The 27307-nt window shown below is 43.3% G+C and overlaps 1 protein-coding gene across 2 annotated transcripts in view; it reads right to left on the reverse strand.

Moving 5' to 3' along the window:
* The window catches only part of OTUD7A (OTU deubiquitinase 7A), a 370683-nt gene that overhangs the window by 268232 nt on the left and 75144 nt on the right, over nt 1-27307 (reverse strand). The window lies entirely within an intron of this gene.

The following is a 27307-nucleotide window of genomic DNA, read 5'->3' on the forward strand; positions in this document are numbered from 1 at the left end:
ATATCTGGGAGGAGAACATTATCTGAAAATGGAATTTTTAAGCAACAAAATGTGATTAAAAAAAAATAGAGTACACCATTCTTCTAACTCAATCCTAATGAATGGGCTGTTCATGCAGGGAGGCAAAGTCTTGCTCCTGGATGCCTACAGGAATAATTTTAGAAATGGGTGATGCCACAGGTCAGGGAGCAAGAAGAAGAAGGTAAATTTGAGAGCACCTTGATTTCTCAAGTTCATTGTCTGATTTCCAGCGGCAGTGCTTTGAAAGCTTAGTTTCAGTCCAGAAGTCACACAATTAATATTTGAGAACATTTCCAGCGGAAAATATGCATGTGGGTGGATTCAGACATGCACCACTGCCACAGACTCAGATGCTGCTTCCCCTGAACTGCAGAAGGGCCAGGTCCAAGGTTTAAGGGGCAGAAGCTCTGGGATGGCCTCTGACAGGTGCCCCAGGCCTGTCTCCCTGCCACATCACAAACATAGCTCCCCACAGGGCCTGAAGGCCCCCAGGCATGGCTGAAGCTTATTCCATAGAACACTTCCAAAGTGTGCCTTGAGATAATAAGAAACCTACTTCTTAATCACTTGGGCTTTGCAAGAGTGTTGGAAAAGAGCCAAGCCCATAGTGGGATTTTGTGATTAGGCTGCCTAGGGAGCACAGACTTCATGTAAAAATCTCTTGGCAAATTGGGCAGGTCTGGTCTGGAAACTGAAAAACTAAGACATACTCATGCATGCAAATACACACTCATACAAACGTGCACACACACACACACATTCACAGAAGCACAATGTATGTGTACATTCACACATACATGCATGCAGGCACACTCTTCACACACATGGGTATGCATCCACTCACTTTCTGGCACAGTTCTGGAACATATTGGAACTTTGTACCTAAGGACAGCTCTTCCTTTGCTCATCTTCCTCTGCAGACAGCTAACAGTTCCCTTGCATCAGTGCCCAGGCTGGTTTTGAGGGTACCCTTGGCATTTGAAACACCAACTTGGGCTTCCTTGCTCAGAGTATCTCTTGGCTGATGACTCTCAGAGTCTGGGGGACTGGCTGCCAGCTAGCTGTGTGTCTGGAGAGCCTAGCAGCCCCAGTTGCTTCCATGGGGTGGGGCTGCCTTGGCCATCTTGTGAAGTCTGGCTTGGGTTAGACTGGGACTGGTTTCCTGAGCTCACTGAGAGAGTGTTGGTCTTGCTCTCCCTAAGCTCAGGAGGTGTGGGCCCTTCTCACCACTGTCCTTCTTCAGGGGGGCTCCAGAGTGACTGGTTGAAAAGTGGCAGCCACTTCACCTTTCCCTGAGTTCAATTTCAAAATTCACCATCAACTACAGCAATGAATTTTATATGAGGGCCAGGGCATTTATGAATGAAACAAAAACTACCGTCACTACCCATTAAGTCACATATTTTTTTTTCATTTGATTGTATCTCATTAAAAAAAAGTGCTGGTTATGACCTACCAAAAGGATTTCAGGTTCCTGTTATGGCCTGAATTGAGCTGATGGGCAGTGAAAGGAAGGCAGGCCCACACAGTACCAGAAAAGGCGGACCATAAATGAATGAAGGGCCCCTCTATGCCAGTCCCTCACCTTTTGTTACAGACCAAATGTTTGTGTCCCCCAAAATTCACATGTTAAAATCCCAACCCCCAATGGGAGGTAAATTAGATCACAAGGGTCAAGCCTTCATGAATGCTGTGAGTGACCCTGTAAGGGACCTCACAGAGCTCCCTCACCCTTTCTATGGGAAGCTCTAACAAGAAGTCAGTCATCTGGAAGACAGTCTTCATCAGAACCTGACCATGTGGGTACCCTGATAGCAGACTTCCAGCCTCCAGAACCATGAGAAATATAGGCCACCCAGCGTAAAGTACTTTGTTATAGCAACATGAACAGAGACACTCCTACTGCATGAGTTTGTAATGTGGTTCTCCTGAGGGCAGAGGTGGAGGCTGTCCATTGCTACAATACCAGCTCCCTGTACAGCTGCTGTGAGCAGCAGGCCCAGTAATAATATGCAGGTGGATGAAGAAATGAACACATTCAAGGTAGAGAAGTAGTAAATCCTCCATTTAACATCATTTTTGTTCACTTGAACTTTGCTCACTGGGGATAAATAACCAATTGATTTTTTGATGTATAAAGCAATAGCTGAAGAAATTCAGAATTTTAAAGTTATGTTTCATGCATATATAATGTTTAAATATTAAATAAAGATAAATATATAATAATTTTATGGCCCTGATTGTACTTCTTTATAAATATAGTGACAAGTGACCCTGCAGATGTATTAGTTGTGAGGTAATGTTATAAGCAGTTACCATGTATTATTTTATATCATTGCCTCTACTTATCTTAGGAGATAAGTATCATCATCTCCAATTCACAGATGAGGAAAGTGAGGTTGAGAGAGGTGGAGCCACTTGCCCAGGGTCACACAGCTGGTGTGAAATCTCCCAGTCTGGCTCTTGGATCTACACTAGTAACCACAATACAATCTATCATCCTTGATGACAGCTAGTTTGTACAGTAAAGATTTGTCTGGTTTTTATCCTGGGTTCCTGGGAGGTAATGTCTAAATCCTTGGATTTTCCTGAGTGATGGGAGTATCTCTGTCATTCAAGGTGGGCCCCTTGGATTATACCTGCATTAATGCTAACAAGATGACTCAGGGTAGGAGCTGGCCAGACCACAAAGACCAGCCATTTGGCTAGAGGGTTGGGGCTTTGAGCCAGGTGTTAGCCAAATTTACCAACCTCCTGGGAAGGAAACAGAGCGGGAAACTGAGTTCTATGTGGCTGATGATCCACTCCATCACATGTTCACAAGGAAAGGCCAATAGACACTCTGGACACCATGGCTCAGGTAAGATTCCTGGTTGGTGAGCACATCCATATGTCAGGTAGGTGACATGCCTTGACTCCACAAGGAGAGGGAACAGACACGGACACAAAAGCTCCCAGACCTCACCTCATATGTCTCCTCATTTAGCTTATTCTATTTGTATCCTTTATAATAAAACTGTAATTTGTAGCTACTTGGTTGGAAGTGCAGGAGGGCCTTGGTAATGCCGAACTTGTGCTTGGTGTCTGAAATGAGGACCAAGCACTCACTTGGGGACTGTGCCCCTAACCTGCGGGGTCTGTGCTGACTCTGAGTGATCAGCATCAGAACTGCACTGCAGTATTGCAAAGCCAAACTCGGTTATCTGATCCAGAAAAGGAGGAAACTAGCGGGAAAAACTCCAGATAAAATCTGTTCAGCATTAATGGGGAAACTGACCAAATAAGAAATCTTACAGAGATATGTCCTAACATTGCTGGATTGCAGGAAAAGAAATGCCTCCAGTCAAGGCACAGTGTTGCAGTTTAACTGTGGTCAGCCTCCAGCATGGACATCCTCCCACCAAATGGGGTTGGGGCAGTGGCAGTCTCACGAAGAGTGAGGATTTGCTTTGCTCTACTAAAACATCGATGAAGTTAAAGTCAAATGACCATAAAACTTAGGAGCACTCAGAAAGAAATATTGCATCTCTTGTTCACCAAACAGCTTTGTGATGCGCCATGATTGCCAATGTCTGCAGGACCTGAAGGATCCTTGTAACACCCTTCAGGAGATGTGTGATTTGTAAGCTGAAACCTTAACATCAGTTTGTCCCTCAAAGTGATCATTTAATTTTCCAGTAAATGAAACTGGGCTTTAGGTGTATACCAGAGGACCTTGCTATTTAATAGGTTCCTATTGTTAATCCTTTTATGAAATGGAGCATCTAAGCCATCTGGCCTCTTGTCTTAGTCCATTTGGGCTGCTTTAACAAAGTACCATAGACTGAGTGGCTTATATACAACAGAAACTTATTTTTTGAACGCTGGAAAGTCTAAGATTCACAGAAGATTCAGTGTCTGCTGAGAGTCCACTTCCCCAGTTGATAGGTGATGTGTGTCCTCTTGGTATCCTCACAACAGAAAAGGGGCAAGGGAGTTCTCTGGGGTCTTTTCTTGAAGGGCACTAATCCTTTCCTGACCTAATCACTTCCCAAAGGTCCCACTTCCAAATACCATCATATTGGACATTAGGATTTAGCACATGCATTTTGTGGGGATGCAAACAATCAGTCAATAGCACCCCCCTAATGGCTGGTATTCCATAGGTTCAAGGTTATCCAAACGTAATGTTAAACCATAATTAAATGTGATCCTTTTCTGGGGGTGCCAGGGCACTTGTGCGGTTCCTAGAGGGGCTGTAGGACTGTTGAGGTCTTGCTTAGAGCACCCAGGTTGGCTGGGCCATGGAGGAAGTCCCCTCCTCACCTTTCCTCCATGGAAGAGGCTAGACTGGGAAGCTGGGCTGTACTGCACAGGCAGGACAGCGTGTGTAGACTGCAGTACCCAGAAGTGGGGGTTTGGTGCTAGTGCAAGCTCTTTTGCTCTTAGGCTGGGGTCTGTGGGGAGTCAGACATGGGTCCCCACCCCAGATGCACACCAAGCAAGACATCACAGTGAGCCCTGGAGTAAGTGAGCTGGGGTGGGGGTGGTGGGGGTGGGTTCTTCCTAAAGGGGCTTAAGCAGAGGAGCTCTAGGGCCAGACCTCTGTGGCCGCTATATGCTAAGTGGCCTGAGGCAGAAGCCAGGTCAGAGAATGGCTGCAGTACTAAGAACAAAGGACCCCAATTAAGGTGGTAGAGATGGAGGTGAGAAAGGGGACAAGCACTGGGAGGTGAAGCAGCTAGCAAGGTGAGCCCTCTTGGTCATAAATGGAAGGGTGGCAGAGGAAAGAAAAAAGGAGTCCAGGGCTCCTCCCCAGTCTCTAGCTTGTGTTTTGGGATGTGGTATGGAGAGGAGAGCTCTTGGGGGCCTCCTAGGTCCTCTCCCTAGGAGAGAGAGACTGGGAAGAAGGGGATGGTTCTTTGACACAATGTGGGGCAGTGGGGCCTAAGGGGTGTATATCTTAGGAAGAGGTCTGCAGGGATGGACCTGGCTAAGCCATTAGAACTATGGAAAAGGAGCTGACATTAAATCTAAGGACAAGAGCCCAAGGATATGCAGAGACAGAGAGATACAAAAATCACATCAAAGGAACATAGGGACAATCCTAGCTCTGACTGTATGACTCCTCTGCAGGAGCTCTGGGAGTGATGTTCACAGATAAAAACCACAGGGAACAACAACTGATGAGAAAAAGCATGTCATGGGGGGTGGGGATGGGGGTGTTTATCTGCATCTCCCAAAATGATGGGAAGGAATGGGTATACCAAACTCACTCACTGCAAATTACATTTCAAAAAGAAAGGAAAACAGAAAAAAAGATGTTTCATTTATCTACCAAATGAAGCACATATTCTAATTGAAGATGCCAAGAATTGTGGACAGTGCACCCACCACCAAGAAGTGGTGTTCTACCAATGGGGAGGTGGCCCTGTTCCTGGGTCTGCCCACCTCACTAGAGGTTATGTGGATGAGTGGCGCCTGGAAGCAAAGGAAATCTCTCCAAAGTTGGGGGTGATAGGGAAAGATGAAACACGTTCTTTGAAAAAACATAGAAGATATATGTACATATATTATATACACACATAACTGTAGGGAGCATTCCTTTCTCTCTCTGCCCTTCCCCTCCCCACTCCTACCCCCCAGAATCAAGAATAATGATTTCACCCTTCAGTTTTGCAACTTGAACATGGTCAATGAAATGTAGATCATTGTGGATGTGAATTTGGAGTAGAAACACAGTGTTTCAGTGTCGTGGAAGAAGAGCTACACAGACAGGGACACCTGGGGAAACAGCTATATATTGAATGGATAAAATCTACTTGATGAAAATAAGTTTATTTTAGGAATTTTTAATATATCTAAACACTCATTTCCACAGAAGAGTCTGAAGTCATTTGGGGAAAGAAAAAAAAAAAAACAGACTCTCTTCCCTTTCTAACTCCCTCCTAGATTCACTGCCAAGGTCTAATACTGTACCTCCTTAAGCCAAGGGCATTGATGAACCCAGAGGCCAAGTGGAGTCTCTGTGTTCTGTTTCTTTTGTGGCGTTGTGACCCAAAACAACCACCTGGCCCTGATCTCCTAAAAGAAACTCCCGTTAGAAGTAGTCATGTTGCAGCTAATGCAATTTGAAAAGTAAGCTTCATTGACTTAAGTTTCCACTTGAAGTCAGCTAGACAAAATATGCATTTTTACCCACATTCTTAGAGGCTGCATGAAAAACCCTACTTTTCATAGAGCAAACCTGTTACATCAGAATTATCTCATGGGTCTAATAAAGCAAATCACTTCATATAAGTAGCATTTGTTATACAAGAAAAAAAAATGTACCTTTCCTGCATACAAGGTAGGTCACTGTAAAGAAGCAGGTAGAAGAAATATGCTCCTGGCCAAGGCCTCTGTATACTGAAAACAGATGTCTGATTGGATCTGAAACCCAAGGAAAGCATCTCAGTATATTGTCACACCTTTTCACACACAGATTTGGGTTCCCAGGGAAACTTTCAGAACATTAACCCAGGTTGTCACTGTCAACCTCTGGCTACCAGAACCCTCTTCCTGGATCACCGTCGAGGCCAAGGAGACTAGGTGAGAGGGACATGGAGGTAGGTAGGTGGGGAGGGCTACAATGCAGACACACAATGGGAAAGAACTCGACCACCTCAGATCTGTCATCAGGAAGATTAGGTTTGGAATTCATGCTTTCAAAGGTTCCTGCTGACCTGACGTGCCAAGATTGGGAATCACATGCCCCACTAACTTCCACGAAGGGCCTTTGAAGTATTCTTAGTGCAGTCCAGAGGTCTCCACAACCAGGGCCAGGACAGAACAGCAAAATATGCTGTCATTTACCCTGGTGTGTGTGTGTGTATGTGGACCATCTTCACGCAGGAAAGAGAGTGATTAAATAATGACCATGACGGAAACAGACAGGCTGCGGTAGCTGTAATTAAGAGTCTGCATATCTGTCCCTCTGTTTTATGAAATCACTTTAAAGCATCCATGCATCAATTTAGCTCACCCCACGAGATTTCCTGCTGTTTTCTTTACTTCTAATAACATACACATGAGCACCTAATGTTCAAATTAGCTCCTAGCTCATATGTGTGTGTGTGTATGCATACATATATATACATATACATATATATACACATACTTACATATAAATATGTGTATGTATATATATATATATATATATATATATATATATATATATATATATATATATATAATTTTTTGAGAGAGATAGCAAGCAGGGGAGGAGCAGAGAGACAGGGAGACAAAATCCCAAGCAGCTCCATGCTGTCAGTGCAGAGCCTGATGTGGGGCTCAAACCCATGAACTGCAAGATCATGACCTGAGCCAAAGTCAAGAGTTGGACACTTAACCAACTGAGCCACCAGGCACCCCTAGATATATATGATTCTTAGAGGAGCTTCCAATGTTAAGAAATAGTTACTTGTCTTTTGGACAACAGGGGTATAATCAACTTCATGCTGAATTAAATTCTTGAATTAAACTATCAAGTAAAGAAAACCTAAAACAAGGCTCACCTACAGGCAGATACTGTTGCAGGGATGTAGAAGGTGCTGGAAGGAGCTAGCATGCTGAGCTTTGCCAGCATGACTGTCTGAACCTCAGCCTGCTGACACTGACACCTGAGCTCTCAGTGGTCCTGGACAATGCATGCAGCCTGGAAAGGGACTGAGCAGGGGCTCTCTCATAACCCTCCTAGTAACTGAAGAAAGGCATGCAAGCATCTGCTGAAGTGTGGCCTGTGGACAGAATGCATGAGCTAAACAGGAAGAGGAGCTGCTGAAACGGGCAAGAAAGAGCTCCTCCAACTTCTGTCTGCAGGAGAAAGGGTGAAGGAACCTACCTGAGTATTCGACCAAGTTTATGTGCTACCTCCATCTCTACAGAAAACCAGCAGTAGGTTTGATGTCTGAAAATGCTACACATAGTCATTCAATTCCTTGCATTCCCATGTTCTAAAAAGTCAGGAGCTTCCACAAGCTTTTCACAGGGAAAGAATGCACTGATCACAGGCACAAACACTCTGCATCTATTAGCACTTACATTTTTTATGACAAATTTAAAAAGTAGGGTTATATATTGGCCTCTTATTTGGTTCCTTAATGTTTATAATAACCCTTGTGACAAACTGTATTTTCTAACAGGATGAGGCATTTCTATCATCACAGCAATGCCCCAATCATGTTTGGTCTTCTCCAGTATGGCCCTGCCACCCCTCCCACTGAGAGGAGGGGTCTATGACCTGTCTCCTCGATTCCGAGTCAGCTCATGACTGCAGGGTCAATGGAACATATCAGACACCTGTGATGTGACCTCCAAGGGTTGGTCTTGTAAGTGATGCAGCGAGGGCTGCATGTGCACCAAGAGCTCAGTGACTCTAAGTAACAAAGATCCTGAGGCCGCCATGCTATCAGGAAGCCAGGCTCCATGGAGAGACCCTGTGTTGGTGCTTGGTTGGCAATCTTAGCATTTGAGCCATCCAAAGCCAGGCCCCAGAATGAGCTGTCAGGTTGTTCCAGTCTTCAGTCTTCAAGTCTCCCAGCTGGGGCCTCAGACTTCATGAAGCAGAGAAAAGCCATCCCTATCATGTCCTGTCTTAATTCAAGCCTAATAAAAAGGCCCCTTGAACTGTGAAGTTTTGGAGTCATTTGTCATGTAGCAGTGGAATAAGGACACTGAATTGGATCAACTGGGATATGCTGAAGCTGTGTAGGGTGACAGCTGGGTTCTGGCCCTGGCCCTCCCAAGTCCACCCCTCACTCCTGCCAGCTTTGTGAGACCATGCTTGGTCAGCTCTCTCTGCTGAAAGACATGGTTTTGTCATCTCACTCACACAAATATATTTTAAAACCTGACTATGCCAATGTGTGCATCCTTTAAAAGCAACACATACCCCACGTCTATCCTGGGTTAGCTAGCACCCCTCTCCTTTCCCCTTAAATTCTGACAATTACACTTGTTCTGACTGCTTACTGGAACCCAATGCCCGGTGATGCCTGGACCCCACACAGTGTTTCCATCCTCATATGCTCTGTCTATGCTCCAGCTACACTGGGCAACTAAAGTCACCCATTTTTATTTACTTAACTGTTACCATATTGAGGGGAATTTTACTGCTACCAAATATTTGTGACAGATTTTAAATAATGGAGAAACATTTTCACATATAAATCTGTACATTGTACTTTCAGGCATCTGTAGAGAGATTCTTTAAAGAATCGTGGAACATTAAGCATTAGTTTTAAGGACGCTGATACATACATACTGCCAACTGGTCTTCCAGGATCCAATTGCTGGTGAAGTTGAATACAGTTTTAAACCTCACTGGCCACTTTTATTTCTCTTTTGTGAACTGTTTGTCCCAGTCCTTTGGCCATTTCAAGGTATATGTTTTCTTACTGACTGGTAGGGGCTCTTTTGGCATGCATGCATTTGTGATGCAGTCACTGAGCCCGCTCCAACCTCTGCACTGTGCTAGATGCTGGAGATGTTGTGTGAGCAGGCAGATGGGTCTGCAGTGGGTACTGGCAGGATACCAGTGATGACCCAAAGGGTCAGAGGTCACAAGGACATTTGAATGGTTGGCAGAATGGCAGTGACAATGGGAAGAAGGTAACGGGAAATAACTTAAGACTTCATGATGAATCTGCTGTGTTGAGAGAGAGGTGTTGTATGGGACTTTAAAATCTCTGAAGATCTCAGTAAGGAAGAAGTCATTTCTGGAAATGGGGGTGCCTAGAGGAGAAGCATGGCAGGGCAGGCAGAGTCGAGAGCTCCTTCAGGCACCCCGGTTGTAGATGCCAGTGAGGCACGGACAGGGAGATGTCCCACAGGCAACTGGCAGACTGGCCTGGGGCTCAGGAGCATGTTCTGCCTGGCATGTAACTTTTGGGATCTGCACAAAAATGGCATTTAAAGCCATGGGACTTGAAGACCCCCAAACAAGAGCTGAACCAAGAGAACAGGATTCAGGGCTGAGGCTTCAAGCTTCCAACATTTGAAGATCAGGTAAAGAAAGCAATATGAAGAATCGGGAGGTAAGATGGGAAAGGAGTGGCCAATGAGCTGAGGAGAAACCGAAAGCTGTGGCATTCTGGAAACCACGGGAGAAGAAAGCTTAGAGAAGACTAGGAAGAAAGGGGGAACAGATTTTCCAGGCTTCTAGAAGCCAGAGAAAATGTTCAGTCAGAGCTTAGCCCAGACACTTGCTGTGGGCAAGTGTTGGGGGGACAATATCCCCACCACTCCGGGTGCCGGGATCTTCATTGCCCTGCAGGAATCCCAGAGCGGAGGTTCCTCAACACCCTTTTAGAGGCTCCACAAGGTCAAAGTATTTCCACAGTTGTTCTAGGATTGTATTTGTCTTTTCACTGTGCTGACACTGATGGTGCAAAAGCAATGGTGGGTATTAAGTACCAGGTGCCAATAGTCTTTGGGATTCCTCACTTCCAGAGTTACAAAAACAAAAACAAAAACAAAAAACAGAAAACAAATTAACTTAATAATGTCCTTGAACTCAAGCCATTTAAGTCATAGACTAGCTGTGTGACTTTGCACAAATGACACAATAATATTGTGCCTCAGTTGTCCTACTTATAAAATGGGCCAAGTAGCACCTTCCTAATACAGCTGATCAGGGGATTAAATGATACACAAAACAGAGCTGGGAATATAATAAGCACTAATTTAATATTAGCTACCATTATTATTTTTTAAATGTTATTTATTTATTTATTTATTTATTTATTTATTTATTTTTAGAGAGGGAGAGAGACAAAGAGAGAGAGTGCGAGCACAAGTGGGGATGAGGGGCAGAGGGAGAGAGAATCTTAAGCAGGCTCCACGCTCAACACAGAGCCCAATGTGGGGCTCAATCTTGCAACCCTGGGATCATGACCTGAGCCAAAACCAAGAGTGGGACACTCAACTGACTGAGCCACCAAGACACCCCTAAAATGTTACTATCTAGTAGAGCCAGGTCTCTATCTTCCATCAGTACTTATTTCTAAATCTTCCTGGACAGTTAAGGCAGTGAGACCCAGAGTGTAGATAGCATGTGTTGTTACCAGAACCTCTTCTTGTGTGCATTAGCCAGATAGAGGGTGGGTGAGTGTGGGAGTGAGTGTGGGAGTGAGTGTGTGACCAGTGACCATGCTGGGGTGTGTCACAAGGGTGGTGAGCCATGCACAGTGGTTGGGTGACAGGTGCATGCCTCTCTGTGAGTGCAGTGTTGTGGTGTTTGTCACTGGGTCCCAGGATCCTCGGTGCTTTGCTACCCCCTCCATTATCTCACCTCATAGCCACATGGGGTGGCTTCAAAGAAACATCCCCAAGAAGTAAGTCCTGGAATGGAGGTTTCCAGTACAAAGGTTACAGCCAACTGGCTCTGGTATTCAGAAGTCTGGCGGGTCCCCAGAGTTCTTGCCCAGAACCCTGCAGTGGTGTCAGAGACAGACTCCAGCCACCTCAATCCATCTCTCTATGAGTGTGAGACCTGTTGTTCTCTAAAAAAAATACCTCAAGGAGAAGGGGAAATGTTTTACAATATTTATCTCTAGAGATGCTTCTCCAGTGGAGAAACCCAAGGAGGCCTGATTAGATCTTATGGGTAAAAAACCATGACACAGAGACCAATGACTTGCATAGATGTGGCCATGTATGTCCCACAGGGATGGTGGGGCAGTCTGGACCCTGCTCCAAAGAGGTTGTACCAGTATGTGCTCATGGAGAGCTAGTAGCTTAATCTCAGTGCAGGACATTGTTTTTCTAAGCCTGATGTGATCACCTTATGGAGCCATAAAAAGGGCCCTTAATGGTTGTGAGGGAAGGAAGAAGACAATACATATTTGTTGGCTCAGCAAGTGGAAGTGATTGTTACCTTAAAACTTAGTTCTTTTTAAAAATTTATTATTATCATTATTTTAGAGAGCGAATGCAAGCTGGGGAGAGAGGCAGAGGGAGACAGAAAGAATCTCAAGCAGCTTCATGCTCAGTGAAGAGTCTGACATGGGGCTCGATCTCATGACCCTGGAATCATGACCTGAGCAAAAATCAAGAGTTGGATGCTCAACTGACTAAGCCACCTAGGCATCCTGAAAATTAGTTCAGAAGGAAACAAAAAGAAAGTATTTTATTCTTTAATAAGAATGACAAGTTTTCCAAAACTTTGATGAAGATATGTGCAAATCAGCTATGAAAAAAAATGTCCTGCATCAGAGAATTCATAATGGACAGAAACCCAGTGACTATAAGGAATGTGATAGGGGGCACCTGGGTGGCTCAGTCAGTTAAGTGTCCAACTTCAGCTCAGTTCATAATCTCATGGTTCACGAGTTTGAGCTCCACATCAGGCTCTGTATTGTCAGCTCAGAGCCTGGAGCCTGCTTCAGATTCTGTGTCTCCCTCTCTCTCTGTCTCTCTCTCTCTCTCTCTCTCAAAAATAAACATTAAAACATTTTTTAAAGGAATGTGGTAGGCATTTAGGCTAGGGGGTGGCCTTAGACCACATTGGATAATTCATATTGGAAAGATACCCCATGACTATGATTAATAACATGACAAGGTGGGGGTGGTTGGGTGGCTCAACTGGTTAAGCATCTGACTCTCAACTTTGGCTCAGGTCATGATCTCACAGTTTGTGAGATCAGGCTCTGTGCTAATGCACTGATGGCATGGAATCTGCTTGGGACTCTCTCTCTCTCTTTCTCTCTCTCTCTCTCTCTTTCTCTCTCTCTCTCTCTCTCTCTCTCTCTCTCTCTCTCTCTCTCTCCCTCTCTCATTCTCTCTCTCTCTCCCTCTCTCTTCCCCTACCCCACATATGCTCTCTTTGTCTCTCTCAAAATAAATAAATAAACATTAAAAAAAAATAACATGGCAAGGCACTCAGTGCATATCAACATGCTTGACATCAGAGTGCTCATATTGCTGAGAACCCCTCTGAATGTGATAAACATGGGAATTTCTTTAGATTTAACTTAAGCTTCACAGTACATCATAGAATTCATTATGGTGAGAAACTCTGAATTAAAACAATGCAGAATGGCTTATAGACATAACAGGCGATATCACGCATATCACAGAATTCATAAAAGTGCAAAATACCTCCAATGAGTGGGATATGGGAAGGTCTTTAGATATGGTTCATTACTTAGGTGAAATCAAGGGGTTTGGACTGGCATAAGACCCTAGGAATATGTCTCATGCAGGGTAGCCTCCAGGAATGGCCCAAGTCTTATCCAACATCAAAGCATTTGTAATATGCTTTATTTAACATAAAAGCCTACTGTTATATAATTATCTTATAATTGGCACTTTGCTGAATACTTTCATAATTCTAAGTCATTCCACAATGCTAGGCCCTAAGTACCACTCAAGAATTAATTTTTTGAATAACTGTCTGAATGAATGGATTCTCTTGAATTTTCCTAGGTAAATTATCATATTGGTTGCAAAGGATACTAGTTTTGTTTCTATCTTTCCAATATTTATACCTCTTTCTTCTCTTCCTTGTATTTTAATGCACTAAACCACAGTTTCAGACACTGAGAAATAGGAGAAGACTGAACTAATATAACCGATGAGGCATCATGCCAAAGGACTCTTTGGGCAGCAGTTACAGAAACCCATGTGGGTTAGCTTAAGCAAATGAGGGAAGGATAGATGCTCCAAGGCCAGAAGAGATCCTGGTGCTTTAGACTGGACAGGAACCACATCAGGTACCCAAATGGTGCTCTCTCGATTCCCATATCTTTTTTTGTTTTCCATCCATTGATGGCCATAGACAACAACCCAGTTTCTAGGTTACAAATTAATGAATTCAAGAAGAGATGACGCTCATGAGGAACCATTTTCAAAGTCCCAGAAAAAAACACATTACCCATTAGGTACCCCTCCGTGGGTTCATCCATAGTCTATAGTGGGAATTGTGTTGGCCCCACCATGGGTAAGGCACCTGCCAGACAACTGTGATAGTGATAGAGGGGTGCAGGAGGCCAAGGCCATTTCTACACAGTGCAACAATGTGAGCGGTGAGGGAAAGGGCATCACAGAGGGTATTGACAAAGGGACCCCAAAGCTTTCCACAGCATAGAGAAAATGCTTGTATAGCCCATTATAGTTTACAAAGAGCATCTCATATTATCTCAGTTTCTGCCTCTAGGGTTTCTTTTTATTTATTTATTATTTATTTATTTTTTCAGGATTTCTTTTTAATGCTTATTGTACACATGAACAGAATGGGACTCAAGGAGGTGCAGTGATTTTTCCAAGGCCATACAAGTACTAAATACAGGGAGCCAAACTCCAAATTCTATTCTCTCTTAAGTCTCTCTGGATGTTGTCATATAGCTATCACCGTAATTTTATACCTAGTTAGATCTCCAGCATCATTAAAATCTTGAAGAGGCTGGTAATGAATTTCAGTTCTGTGATACTTTCAGAAGGGACACACTCCATTAAACACTGTATAATGGATGCCCCGATCATCTACCAGCATTTACTAGAAGCAACACTAAACATCTCTAAACCATGTCTTGCCTCATATTGGGGAGAAAACTAGGAGAATCTGCTAAGGAATTAATCTGTAATCAGAGTCATGTTCATCTTCATATTCAATCAAATGGGAATCTTTTTGCTTCCTTCCTTACTATGGTGTCATCTGAGAAATACAATTGATCTAAAGATGTCTGAAAGCAATCCCTACCAAAATTTCAACACTCTAAATGTTTCCAGCACTGTTAGTTTTAGAAATAAAGAGTGAAGTCAGGAAATTTTTCACATGAACTCTCTAAAATTAAAAGATGTAGCAGTAAGGACAACACGTGTGTCCTTCTCTGTGATTATATTTCCTAAACCTCAAATTCTTCCTACTTAGTTTGGTGTTACTGAGGCTTAACATCACATACCTCAAAAATCCTGGACCTTTTCCCTCATGCCCTGGTTTTGGCAGATGGTGCACCTGAGAGAAACATGTATGTTTCTGCAAGAAGTATGTCCCTACAAGAAGATGTGTAACGTCCTCCTTCATGGATGATCACCTGAGACATGCGGTTCCCTAAGCCCCCACATTAAGTCAGCTGTTCTGTGGCTCCCCCCGCCAACCCAGCTGTGGGGCTCTCTCCATGTCCCCTTCTCCTTTGGCCATTCTAATCTTCCCTTTAACAATAGCTTTAGCCTCTAATATAAATTATTTGGGCCTCTAATTTTCCTCCACTTAGAGGAAATCCACTCAGATCCGCCTATTATCATGATCACCACAACTGGCCCCAGAGCACAGCAACACAGAGGGAGGTGGCTTAGAGAAGCACATGGAGAGAAGGGAGCAGAGAATGCCAATGCCTCTTATTCTCATCCCTGTCACAATTATATCAGCCAAAAGACACCAGTGGGGAAGAAAAAGGTAAAACTCAGAAAAGCCAGGGCTACATTTTAGCCTCACCAACCTTGTCCTACCTGCCTGCCTCTTCCACCACTGCTTCCATGAATTTGGAGCTATGGCATGCCAGCACTGGCATGACCAGTGACCACAGGGTCTCAGGGTTCTCCAAAGCTGGAGTAAGGGTGAGGATACAGATTAAACTAGACACAGCTGGATCAATCTCTAGAGTCCAAGATTCTACCGTGTGGAGTACAGCCATCAGTGCCCTATGAAGTCAATACTGACAGGAGTACGTCATTCTTCCCAGACATAGTGGGGATAGGAGCCAACAGCGACGCCTCTAATGCCACACTTCCCACAGCATGGCAGGGGTCAGAATTCCAGCAGGGCCTGTGAAAACAAGGTGGCTGAGCCCATCCCTGAGATTCTGAGTCAGTATAGCTGGGGTTGGGGGCGAGAAAATGTGCATTTCTAGCAAGTTCCCAGGTGATTTTGATGCTGCTTATTGGGGGCCACAGTTAGGAGAACTGCCCTGTTGTATCCCTGAGCCTTTGTTTTATGCGTGAGAATCTTGAGGCCTTCAAAGGAGAGCTAATGCCTGAAACCCAGGTCTCTTGATTCAAAGGCTAGAAATCCTCTCACAAGAATGAGAGGCTAATAAAAAAGGAGGAGAGAAGGAAAACATTAAATAGACGATTTTTGGGTGCCTGGGTGGCTCAGTCCATTGAGCGTTTGACTCTTAATTTTTTTTAATGTTTATTTATGAGAGAGAGAGAAAGAGAGAGAGAGAGGGAGAGGGAAAGAAAGAGACAGAGAGAATTAGCAGGTGAGGGGCAGAGAGAGAGGGAGACACAGAATCTGAAGCAGGCTCCAGGCTCTGATCTGTCAGCACAGAGCCCGATGCGGGGCTCAAACCCACGAATCGACTGTGAGATCACGACCTGAGCTGAAGTTGGATGCTTAACTGACTGAGCCACCCAGGTGCCCCAAAGCGTCCGACTCTTAATTTTGGCTCAGGTCATGATCCCAGGGTCATAGGATTGAGCCCCATGTCAGGATCTGCACTGAGTATGGAGCCTGTTTGGGATTATCTGTCTCTCTCTCTCTCTCTCTCTGCCCCTCTCCCGAGCTCACCCCTTTTTTTTTAAACAAATTAAATGAATAACCTGAAGAAAAAGAAGAGAAAGCACAAAACATCTCCCTGAAGTCTGAGTGTGTGGAAGGAGGGCATAGGTTCACGCTGCAATTCTGGAATGGATGGATTTCTAGGGCTGCAACTGGCCTGTGACCTCAGTCTGGCACCCACAGTGAACTGCCTTCCAGCCGATGACCCCATAGCAACTCAGCCAACGAAACTGCTCCTGCGGTCTGCAGCCCCCTCTGGGCCCACCCACCTCAGGCACATTAACAGCAGCCCTGATGGCCGGAGGCGCGGCCACAAGATGCCCCAAGCACATAGAAGGGGATGGTCCCTTTATGGAACTACTGGAAAGAAGGTGTGGCGGAGACAGAGTGAGAGGTTGAGGTCTTCTTTCTAAGTCGGGTTAAGAATCTGACAATTGAGACAAGTACTGAAGTGACATTTTTCACAGGCCTTTCCACAGGCCTGACATTTTCAGGCTACAAACAGTGGAGGTCTTGAGTTCTAGGCCTGACCTTATAATTGCCATCTTATGTGAGTCAACTGGTCTCTAGAAAGTTGGAGTTTGTTACACAGGTAAGGTGATTTTCAAAGGAGCTTCTCAGGGATCTTTCAAACGTTCTATTCCATCATTCTACTTTCTGTTTTGTTTTCCTTGCTATGACCCTCTTTGTGAATAAGTGTGTCAAAATAAGGCCTGAATTCTATTTTGTAGAATAGGAAAAACTTAGTTAATTAAATGGGTATTCATGACATGGGCATGTGAGGAGGGCATGTGAGGAGGGACTAAGTTATAAAAGGTCCCAGACCAATCCCAGCATCTCAAAGTCTCTCTCATCAGCTTTGGGCTGACCAATCTGACATGTTTCTTTGATCTGCCAGGAAGCACACTTTATATTAATTGGTTTTCAGGCATAGCCTACACATCTGTCCCCTTGCCCCTTTCGAAACATTGCCTTCCTGAGGCTTTCCTGACGCCCATCCTCTCTGGGTCCCCCTTCTTCCTTAGCAGGTGCTTTGTAGCTCTGCTGACAAATGTCCTGGGATGCAGGACTCTGTCTGTACTGCTTCTCATCTGTGTCTCCACTTACACTCTCCCTAAGTGCATTCGTCTGTGAAGGCTCTAAATAGCATCTGTACTTGCAGAGGAGGCCAGTCACTGGAACTCTGGATTTCTACATTCAACTGCCCACCTGACATTCCCACTCACCTCAAACTCAACATCACCCTGACAGAACTCTTGATTTCCTACCCCCACACCCTCCCAAACTTGTTCATATTCTCTTCTCTGCTTAATAAATAGCACCAGCATCCACCCAGCTTCCAAGCCAAAAATCTAGGCCTTCCTTATTTCTTCTTTTTCTTGGCATCCAATTCAATCAGTGGACAAATACAGCACATGTATCAAATCTCTCCATCTCTTGTTATTTCTCTGCCACTACTTTATCTACTTCATAGCATCTCTTGCCCGGCTGACTGTCCCCCTGACTGATACCCCTGCATCTACTCTGCCTAACTGCAATCCAAACCCCATCCAGCAGGAGGTGGTTTTCTAAAAGGCAGAAACAAATTTCATCACCCCAATTTAAACTCTCTCAACAACTTCTCATCATGTTTGGACCAAAATTCAAACTCTACAGCCAGGCTCACAAAGCTCCACCTTGCTCTGGACTTGACTCCTTCTCCACACCATCCAGTGGCCTGGCTTCTCCATCTCCTTCAGTTCCCATCTTGAATGGTTTCTTCTCTGAGACCCTCTGCCGACTACTCAGGCTGAAGTATCTCCCAGTCCCTTTACTACACCGAGCTGTTTTAGTTCTCGGCACAGCGATTATCATTGCCAGATCATTTTCTTATTTATGCACATGTGGATGGCCTGTCTTCCCACAAGAACATAAGCTCTGAAAGCACATTTCACCTTCTTACCTACTTATGCAGCCTCTGAGTCCAGGGTCATAACTGACCTCCAAGAGTGCTTGGTAAACAGTGGGACCCCAGTGACTGAGCAGTGACAGGGCATCATCTGGGAGCTCTTCCATGCAAACCCCTGGCAATAGCCCCGGGGGGAAAGAGGGATACGGGCTCCTACCAGGTTGTCTTGCACAGCATGCCTTGGGATTCTAAGCAATCCTACCATGCAGTCCTGCAGGACTGATGTCCTCCTCACCACCATCCATAGAAAACACAAGTGCCTTGCCCCAAACACAAAGTGGTGGGTGGCACATGGACACTGAAAATGACCATAACTTGCTTCACCATCCCCACTGTCCGTGAGGATGCTCAGGGGACCTGTGCTGCTTTGTTTCCCAACTCTTCCCAGAACCTCCCCAGGAAGTGGCCAGCAATGCCCTTTCTGATGGACAGGGCAGAGCCTGTCATTCTCTTCCTGGCCAGCATCCACTGAGGGATCTTTGGTCTCTTCAGTTCCCATCTTCTGGGCTGCTTCTGGCCTGGTGGCAGCCGTCACCTACCCGGACTGCCCATCTAGAAGGGAAGGAAGAGTGGGGGCAACTGGAATGTGGGGGGCAGGAGTGAAGACCAGGGTATCCTCTCCCTTTCCTGTAGCCTCAATGGCTTCCCACTGGGCCAGAGAGTCACTTCCTGCCTGACCTGGTCTCCCAGCAGCTTCTCTCCTCACTGAGTCTTCCATCACTATGGTCCTTTATGGTTCTTCATGGTCCTCTGCTGCTTTCTTCCTAAAAGCACCCCTACTCATGCATACTGTGTCTTATGAACCAAAACTAAACATGTTTCCTTCTCATGCCCTGTCATTATTAAATCACAGTTCTGGAAGGAATAGGAAGATACCATCTTCTTAAGTCTTCGTTTCTGTGGCCAGGGTTACCAGTGGAAGGCTTAGAAAAAGGAGACAGCACATTTTCTCTGTTATTTACAAAAGGCCATTCAATTGCTTTTCAATGCATGCTTCTCTGATTAAAAATGACTTAGAGCATCTATTCATTTGCTTTTTAGCCTTGTGATTTTCTTGTTATGTAAAATGCCTGATTAGGTACTTTGCCTGTTTTCCCATCTGGGCTCCTCTTGGTTGTTGATTTGGAAGAGCTCCTTGCATATTGTTACTTGATATTGCTGGTATTTTCTTCCAATCTGTCAGCTGTCTGTTAATGCTACACAAGGTAGCCTTCATTGATGGGAAAGTCTTAATTTTGATGTGATCAGATTCATTAATTTTTGCTTACAATTTGTGCTCTTGAAGTTTTATTTCAGAAGTCCTTTCTATACCTGAATCTTCTTCAATTAACTTTATAGTGTTATCTGTCACAGTGCAGTCTTTAACTTTGTTTATGTAGTCTTTGGTATGGATCCAGTTTTATTTTTCTCTACATAGAAATTTACCCTATGTGGAAAGTTTTGATATAGGAACTTTCCCTATTGATTTGTGGTTCTACCTTAACATATATTAAGCTCCTGTCACATGGAGGTCTGTCTCTGAGTTCCCTATTCTGTGCTACGGGGCTACTTGCCTGTATTTGTACTAAGACCACAATTTTTAATAACTATAGATTTGTGGTATGCCTTAATATCTGGCAAAGTAAATTTACACTGACAGTTTTATATTTAAGGAGATTATTTAATAACTATCTCACAATGCAGAAGGCAATGTGACAATCACAATAATATAGACCCATATTCTGACATAAAATTATTACTTCCTATTTTTGTTGAGTGCCAATCATTATCAGTATAATATAAGGGGATTGTAGAAAACTGTAAACTTGATAATCAAATGATTATCAAATCAATCAAATGATTCATTGAGCATATTATTAAGCACCTACTAAGTGCTAGCTGGCATTGTTCTAAAGGCTGAGGATGGAGCAGTGAATGAAACAAAACAAAACAAAACAAAACAAAACACATGTAAGTCCAATAAAAAAACCAATAGAATTTTTCACAGAACTGGAACAAATAATCCTAAAATTCGTATGGAACCACAAAAGACCAAAATAGTGAAAGCCATCTTGAGAAAGAGGACAAAGCTGGGCATATCACAGTCCTGGAATTCAAGATATACTACAAAGCTATAGTAATCAAAACAGTAGAGTACTAGCACAAAAACAGACACTCAAATCAATGGAAGAGGATAGAGTGCCCCCAAATAAACCCATACTAATATGGTCAATTAATCTTCAGTAAAGGAGGCAAGAATATACAATGGGGGAGAAGACAGTCTTTTCAATAAATGGTGCCAGGAAAACTGGACAGCTCTAAGCAAAAGAACAAAACTGAACCACTTTCTTACACCATACACAAAAATAAGCTCAAAATGGATTAAAGACCTAAATGTGAGACATGAAGCCATAAAACTTTTAGAAAACACAAACAATAATTTCTCTGACATTAGCCATACCAACATTTTTCTAGATGAGTTTCCTTTTTTTTATGAATGCTTTTAAAATTTTGTTTAATGTTTATTTTTGAGAGAGAGAGAGAGAGAGAGAGACAGAGACACAGCATGAATGGGGTGGGGGGCAGAGAGAGGGAGACACAGCATCTGAAGCAGGCTCCAGGCTCTGAGCTTCAGCACAGAGCCTGAGGTGGGGCTTGAACTCACGAGCTGTGAGATCGTGACCTGAGCCAAAGTCGGACGCTGAACTGACTGAGCCATCCAGGCACCCCTCTAGATAAGTTTCCTAAAGCATGGCAAATGAAAGCAAAAATAAACCAAAATAGAAAGCTTCTGCACAGCAAAGGAAACCATCAACAAAACAAAAAGACAACCTATGGAATGGAAGAAGATATTTGCAAATGATATATCCAGTAAGAGGTTAATACCCTATTATATTATTTTATATAATATAACATATATAAAGAAGTTACACAACTCAACACAGAAAAAACAAATAATCCGATTAAAAATGGGAATAGACATTTTTACAAAGAAAGTATACAAATGACCAACGGTCACATGAAAAGATGCTCAACAATAGTAATTATTGGGAAAACACAAATCAAGACCACAGTAAGATAACACCTTATACTTGTCAAAATGGCTAGAATCAAAAGGACAAAAATAACAAGTGTTGGTGAGGATGTGGAGAAAAGGGAACACCTGTGGACTGTTGGTGAGAATGTAAATTGGTGCAGCCACTGTGGAGAATACTGTGGAGAACATTTTCAAAAAAAAAAAAAAAAAAAAAAAAACCCCAGAAATACCATATGATCCAATAATTCCACCATGGGGTACTTACCCAAAGAAAATAAAAACACTAATTTGAAAAGATACATGTACCCCTATGACAGAAATAGTGATACTATTAACAGGTAGAAAAAAAAGAGATTACCTCACATGTGGTCAACAAGTATTTTCCTGACCCAATCAATAAATAAAAAACAAGAAAAGGATACAAACATGTTTTTTACAAGTAGTTTAGAGACAGTCACTATTGCAAACAGTATGGATATTCCTCAAAAAATCAGAAATATCATATGATCCAATAATCCTACTGCTGGGTATTCAGCTGAAGAAAACATAAACGCTAATTTGAAAAGCTGTATGTACCTCTATGTTTACTGTAGCATTATTTACAACAGCTAAGATGTGGAAGCGACCCAAGTGCCCATAAAAATAAAAATGTGGTATAAATATACAATGGAATATTACTCAGCCACAAAAAAGAATGAGATCTTACCATTTGTACTGACATAAATGGAGCTAGAGAGTATTGTGCTAAGTGAGATAAGCCAGGCACAGAAAGACAAATACCATATGATTTCACTTATATGTAAAATCTAAAAATCAAAACAAAAGAATAAACAAAAAACAAAACAAAGACTCATACATACAGAGGACACCCATACATACATACATAGGACAAAGTGATGGTTGCCAGAGGGGAGGTGAGTGAAGGGAGTGGGTAAAATAGATACAGTAGATTAAGAAATACAAATTTCCTGATATGAGTAGAAGAGTCATGGGAATGGAAGGTGCAGCATGGGGAATATAGTCAGTAATATGGTAGTGGTGTTGTTTGGTGACAGACAGTGATTACATTTACAGGGGCAGGCAAGGGTGTAATATGTGGAGTTGTTGAGTTGATACGTTGTACATGTGAAACTACTGTAACGTTGTATGTGTACTTCAATTAAAAAAAAAAACTCTCCAATTTGCAAAGTGACAACACTAAAAAGAAAAAGAAAAAGAAAAAGAAAAAGTCCTGCCTTCATGGAACTTACATTTGAGTGTTAGAAATCGGGAAATCATTTCTTCAATCTCCTTGCCCCCAGCCAACTGTCTAGGGAGTGCCTTTTACCTTCAGGGCCCTGGGTAAGAGCTTTCTGGGTGAATGTTTCATGAGAAGAGGGCCCATCCTAACCTGCAAATGAATATATTTTTATTTATTTTTTTAATATATGAAATTTATTGTTAAATTGGTTTCCACACAACACCCAGAGCTCATCCCAACAGGTGCCCTCCTCAATGCCCATCACCCACCCTCCCCTCCCTCCCACCCCCATCAGCCCTCAGTTTCTTCTCAGTTTAACCTGCAGATGAATAAAACATTATTGTTTCTCCTTGGGTTTATACACAACCCAGATATATAAATTAATGTTCTCAAGATTTAATTTAAAAATAGAGTCAATGCAATTAGGTTCAAATGAAATAACAGGTAGTTTCTTTTATCTCCACAGTTTAGTTACTGCCCTAATATCGACTAAAGATCTGTAAAACTGAAGATAAAAATACAGCTGCCATAAATCTTTTAAACAATAATAAAATTGAGTTATTTTTATTAAGTTTTTTAAGATGGGAAATGAGATTATCCTTTGCAGAAAGCAATTTGAGGCTAAAAGAAATCTAGACAAATTCGAATTGGTGCTTGCATTCTAATCCTAAAATGAAGAGTTATGCAGTAGTGACACAGTTCATTTGAGATTAAGTGATAAGCACAGACTTTCCTGTAGGAAATTTCTCTGCGGTTGGCCTCTCCCAACCAACGGGCCATCACAAAAGGGCTGAGGTTTTCATTTTATCAGATGCGCATCTTAAGGAAGGTTGGATGGAGTTTCAAGCACCATGGTGGTTGTGCTTCCATTTTACTCAGAAATAGTGTCATAAACCCAGTTCAGACATCCTCATTGGTTTTAGTCCCCTAATATCAGAGAGCTCACCTGGGGGGAAGTGGTGTTTATGATGCTCCAAAGAGGTGTGGAATGAGAGAGAGTTGGGGTGGGTGGATGAGAAAACATGAAATGTGCAGCTAGCAGTTATGAACTGAATGTTCTCTTTACTGTTTCTGGGAGGTGAAAATAGTGGGCTGGAATTCCTGTTAATTTCCTACATCCTGCCAAGGAAGGGCCACTGAGTATGGTGGAGAATGGCCTATGGGAGTGTGGGGCTCTCACTTTACAGATCACTGGAGCTGGGAGCACAGCTGGGTGACTTGCAGCACCCTCTGACCTCGCTGGACTTCAGTCTCCCCTTTGTGAAGTGAGGCGCACATTCGCAAGTAAACCTCCCAGGGCACAGAGAACAATGAATGCAGTCATGCATGCTGAGTGCTTTCCCTTGCAACTGGCGCCCGAGCTTTCTCTGAGCCTGGAACCTGGGCAAATATTTTGACTGCTTCATTTCCTGGAACCCTCATGATAACCCTGTGAGGATGGTGCACTGTTCTCATTTCATAGAGGGCTAAATTGAGGTTTGGAGGGCTTGCATGAGATACAACAAGCTTCAGAGTAGGGATGCCTTCCATGTGTCTATACTAGTCAGGGTTCTCCAGAGAAACAGAACCTGTAAAGGGTATGTGTGTTTTTATGTGTGCATCTACATCTATCTCCTGTATACAGGAGATGTATACATACATCTGTGTATCTATCTGTGTGTATATCTATCCACTTGTCCACTGACCTATTTATGGAGATAGAGACTAATATGAAGGAACTGGCACATACAATTTTGAGGGTTGACAAGTCTGAAATCTGTAGGGTAAGGTGGTACACTGGAGACCTAGAAAAGAGTTGATGTTGCAGCTAACATCCAAAGGCAGTCTGAAGGGAGAATTCCTTCTTCCCAGGGTAACCTAAGTCTGGCTCTTAAGGGCTTCAACTGATTATATGAGGCCCATCATTAAGAAAGGTAAGCTGCTTTACTCAGAGTCTACTGATTTAAATGCTAAAGACATTTAAAAAACACCTCCACAGCAACATTAAGATGTATCTAATCCAAATCTGGATACTATAGCCTAGATAGGGTGACATAAAATTAACCATTGCATGATTATTAGACACACTATTAATGTAAAAGAGCATTCAGAACAAAAGTAGGCTGTCAAGTAAACTATGACCTTATACTTTTGTATCACTTCTAGTTTTTATTCTACACTTGTATTTAGGGAAAGTTTTCTTTCAAATATCATTTTGGTGCAAACACAGTTCTGATGGGCAAGGAAATGCAGGCTTGTGGTCATTTCTCAATGATGAGTAATTGTTCCATCAATATAAAATCTAAGTTGCTGCTGTTCCCTTGTCATCCGGCACCATCTTTCTTTAACACAATCATGTGTGACCCTTCTGAAGACATCTTAACTGGCAAGTCAGACCCAGGACACGCAAAGTGGTGACACTGCAAACAGCCATGACCAAGATTGCACAAACACAGGCTGTAATGGCCAGTCACATCGTTGCCTATACCTGGGTGGTGGCAAAGCTCACCCAAATTTGAGAGGTGATAAAATGTGGCAGAGACATGAGGCATTGCACTTATTTCCTATTACTATAGCTCTTTCACTAGAGACACGGAATCTTCAAAGGTGGCACTACCCCATCAGGGATCACACTCCTCACCCTGAGGTTGGAGAATCTGCAGATGGCTCCTCAGTCCCCTACCCTTCCCCTCATTTGTGCTTCATTACGGCCTATCAGGGCCTGTCTCAGTTTCCTGAACACAGAGCCCTTCACGCTAGTGCACTGTCACTCAAGCGTCCTCTGGGGAACAGAGGGCTCTGAAGAGGAGGATGGGGACCATGAATGTTTTTTAGAGTTGTTAATACAGACTCACCCAATGAATGTGAGGCAACCCAGAGAAGGGGGCAACAAAATCAACCACATTTACCTAATATATTACCTTATTATGACCAACTCTTCATGTCCAACTGACATTTAATTATTTAAATATATGTTGTCTCCCTTAGAAACAGGCTGACAACACAGCCCAGTTTTCCTGGGAGAGCAAATTAGAAGTGCTCCTCTCACTCTCCAAAGTGTCCCATTTGGTACAGTCCCAATCTATAAGGCGAGAAACTCCTAAAGCCAGGATAAGGTCATGGACATTCCTTGGAATCATCTCACTGTATTCTCAAAGGACTCATAATTAAAGTTTTTAATTATATCTAAGCTAGACCCTGAAAACAAAAGGCTCTTCTCCCCTTTCTTCAGCCAATTTCAAAGTTTGTATTTGTGGTTGCTTGGTTTTCGACATCGCTGGAGGAAACAGCTCCATAAGTGACAACCTGAGTCTGTCTGCTCTGATCACGTGCTCTTTCCTTATGGTGGGGACCTGAGATTGGGCGGGCAGCCATGGCTGTGCAGGGTGGCAAAGCTATCCACTGGCACAGCTGGAAGGAGAGCCTTGCTCCTCTGACACCCAGCTGAGCACTACTCATTGCTCTGTGTCATGGCAGCCCATGCTTCTTAGGCTCAAGGCATTTCTGGGGTATTTCAGTCCAAAGCCAGTCTTGGGGAGCATGCGGGTGGCTTGGTTGGTTGAGCATCTGACTCTTGATTTCAGCTCAGGTCATGATCTTGTGGCACATGGGATTGAGCTGGCTCTGCACTGGTGGCATGGGATTCTGTCTCTCCCTCTCTCTCTGCCGCTCCCCTGCTGACATTCACACCTGTGTGCTCTCATGCACTCTCCCACCCCCTCTCAAAATAAATAAATAAACTTTTTAAAAAGCCAGTCTTGGGAGTCACCCAAAAGAACATTAGTCTGATCACCCTGGTTTTCCACTTCATATTACCCCCAGGGAAGTCTTCTTTGCCTAGCTATCTGAAACCCCACTCACCTCCCTCTTCACCTCTCCTGGCTTTGTTCTCAGTGCTCTCTCCCTGTGTCCTCTCTGTCTCCAGGGTCAGAGGACAGACTCCTTGAGACAAGGGCCTTGCCCTGTTTTCCACCACTGAGCTCCCAGAATACCCATGATGCATGAAAAGCCCTACCCCTTAGGTTACATCTGTAAATCACAATTATACTTGAAAGTGAGTTACTTGCCTTATGACCCACATTCTATCCCAAACTTGGATTCAGGTTTACAAAAGTTAAAGTAGGTACACTTCCTTCCAAGATCAGAGATTTTCTCCTATTGCCACTGTTTTAAGGAATAGTCCACATGTGTGAGATACTCATGGGGACACTGCAGGTTTGGTTCCAGGCCACTAGAAGGTGAATATCACAGTGAAGTGAGTCAAATTAATTTTTTGGCTCCCCACTGCAGACAAAAGTTAGATTTATAATATACTGTAGTCTATTAAGTGTGGAATAGCATTAGGTCTAAAAAAGTAATGTACACTTCTTAATTACAAATACTTCATTGCTAAAAAACGCTAATCATCTGAGGTTTCAGTTGAGTCGTGAATCACTAATCACAGATCATAATAATAGAATACTCAGGAAAAAGTTAGAAATACTGTGAGAATTACCAAAATGTGTCACGGAGACACAAAGACACTTTTTCACTTGAAGAAGTGAAGGCTTCAAATGTTATTGAAGACAATAGTATTTGCTATTT

Source organism: Leopardus geoffroyi, chromosome B3, assembly GCF_018350155.1.
Source record: "Leopardus geoffroyi isolate Oge1 chromosome B3, O.geoffroyi_Oge1_pat1.0, whole genome shotgun sequence".
Classification (NCBI taxonomy): domain Eukaryota; kingdom Metazoa; phylum Chordata; class Mammalia; order Carnivora; family Felidae; genus Leopardus; species Leopardus geoffroyi.